The sequence below is a fragment of the Schistocerca serialis genome, chromosome 7 (genome assembly GCF_023864345.2).
Source record: "Schistocerca serialis cubense isolate TAMUIC-IGC-003099 chromosome 7, iqSchSeri2.2, whole genome shotgun sequence".
In the NCBI taxonomy this organism is placed as follows: domain Eukaryota; kingdom Metazoa; phylum Arthropoda; class Insecta; order Orthoptera; family Acrididae; genus Schistocerca; species Schistocerca serialis.
Window position 1 is genome coordinate 376,394,482 of NC_064644.1, and position 2,788 is coordinate 376,397,269.

The window sequence follows — 2,788 nt, forward strand, 5'->3', positions numbered from 1 at the left end:
TGGGCATGGATGTGTGTGACGTCCTTAGGTTAGTTAGGTTTAAGTAGTTCTAAGTTCCCCCTGATGACCTCAGCTGTTAAGTCCTGTACTGCTCAGAGCCATTTTTCCTAACGCGTTCCAATTTATTTTCCACATAGTTACTGTAATAATTCCTAAAGCTCTCATTATTCAATTTGCTGTTTTTATTAATATGCTCTAATCTTGGCGACGAATTAATTATTATGTCTATCAGCATCTGGACTTGGAAAGGTTCTTTTAACCTCTGTTTAACTCTAACGAAGTCTATTCGATTTCTAGCAGTATCACCTGGAGCTTTCCATGTATTTAATCTTCGATCATGGTCCTTGAACCAAGTATTGAGTATCCAGAGATCAAATCGTTCACGGAAGGCTGTAGGTTTTTCTACGTTTTCGTTGGTCTTTCCTGGCCGTAGTCTCCAACTACATTGTTTCTTCTCTCTTTCTCACTACGCTTTTCCAGTCCCCCGTCAGTACGATACTCATTTGCCCTTTTTATTTATTTTTTTATTTATTTATTGTTCCGTGGGACCACATTTAGGAGAAGTCTCCATGGTCATGGAACGAGTCAATACATGAAATTATAACACGATTGTAGAAACAGATAAAATGAAATATAAGAAACATATTCAGGCGGCAAGTCGTTAGTTTAAATAAAGAAAATCAAGAATGTAACACTGGAATTTACTTAATTTTTTATCTCTTCCAGGAGCTCCTCGACAGAATAGAAGGAGTGAGCCATGAGGAAACTCTTCAGTTTAGACTTAAAAGTGTTTGGGCTACTGCTAAGATTTTTGAGTTCTTGTGGTAGCTTATTGAAAATGGATGCAGCAGAATACTGCACTCCTTTCTGCACAAGAGTCAAGGAAGTGCATTCCACATTCAGATTTGATTTCTGCCTAGTATTAACTGAGTGAAAGCTGCAAACTCTTGGGAATAAGCTAATATTGCTAACAACAAACGACATTAAAGAAAATACATACTGTGAGGGCAATGTCAAAATTCCCAGACTATTGAATAGGGGTCGACAAGAGGTTTTCGAACTTACACCACACATAGCTCGAACAGCCCGTTTTTGAGCCAAAAATACCCTTTTTGAATCAGAAGAATTACCCCAAAAAATAATACCATATGACATAAGCGTATGAAAATATGAGAAGTATACTACTTTTCGTGTTGAAATGTCACTTATTTCAGATACTGTTCTAATGGTAAATAAAGCGGCATTTAGTTTCTGAACAAGATCCTGAACATGGGCTTTCCACAACAGCTTACTATCTAGCCATACACCTAGGAACTTGAACTGTTCCGTCTCGCTTATAACATGCCCATTCTGTCTGATTAAAATGTCAGTTCTTGTTGAATTGTGGGTTAGAAACTGTAAAAACTGAGTCTTACTATGATTTAGCATCAAATTATTTTCCACAAGCCACGAACTTATATCATGAACTACATTATTTGATAATGTTTCAATATTACAAACAAGATCCTTCACTACCAAGGTGGTGTCATCAGCAAACAGAAATATTTTTGAATCACCTGTAATATTAGAAGGCATATCATTTACATAAATAAGGAACAGCAGTGGCCCCAGCACAGACCCTTGGGGAACGCCCCATTTAACAGTGCCCCATTGGGACTGAACATCATTACCACTCTCAATATTGCGGAGGATTACCTTCTGCTTTCTGTTCTTAAAGTAGGAGGCGAACCAATTGTAAGCTACTCCCCTTACTCCATAATGTTCCAACTTCTGCAGTAATATTTTGTGGTCAACACAGTCAAAAGCCTTCGTTAAATCAAAGAAAACACCTAACGTTCGCAACCTTTTATTTAATCTGTCCAAAACCTCACAGAGAAAAGAGACTATAGCATTTTCAGTTGTTAATCCATTTCTAAAACCAAACTGTACGTTTGACAGCAAATTATGTGAATTTAAATGCTGCAGTAACCTTGTATATACAACCCTCTCGATAACTTTAGCAAACACCGATGGCATAGAAATAGGTCTATAATTGTCAACATTATCCCTGTCTCCCTTTTTATAAAGTGGCTTCACTACCGAGTACTTTAATCGGTCAGGAAACCGACCACTCCTAAAGGAAAAGTTACAGATATGGCTAAGTACTGAGCTAACATATGTGGAACAATACTTCAGTATTCTGCTAGATACCCCGTCATATCCATGAGAGTTCTTGGTCTTTAGTGATTTAATTATTAACTCAATCTCCCTCTTGTCAGTATCATGGAGGAGCATTTCAGGTAACAGTCTCGGAACACTTTTTTCTAAGAGCGCTATATGATTCCCTGTTGGGACTAGGTTTCTATTTAGTTCACCTGCTATATTCAGAAAGTGATTATTAAGTACTGTACATATATGCGACTTATCAGTAACACGGACATCCCCACTACGCACTGATTCTATATTCTCGACCTGTCTCTGCAGACCAGCCACTTCCTTTACGACTGACCATATGGTTTTAATTTTATCCTGAGACTTAGCTATTCTATCTGCATACCACATACTTTTTGCCTTCCTAATAACTTTTTTAAGCACCTTACAATACTGCTTGTAATGGGCTGCTGCATTTAGATTTTGACTGTTTCTAACGTTTTGATATAATTGCCACTTTGTTCTACAAGATATTCTTATCCCTTTAGTCAGCCACCCAGGCTGCCTGTTTGTGCTAGTACCCTGTTTTGAACGTTCTAACGGAAAGCAACTTTCAAAGAGCACGAGAAAAGTCTTGAGGAAAGCATTATATTTATCG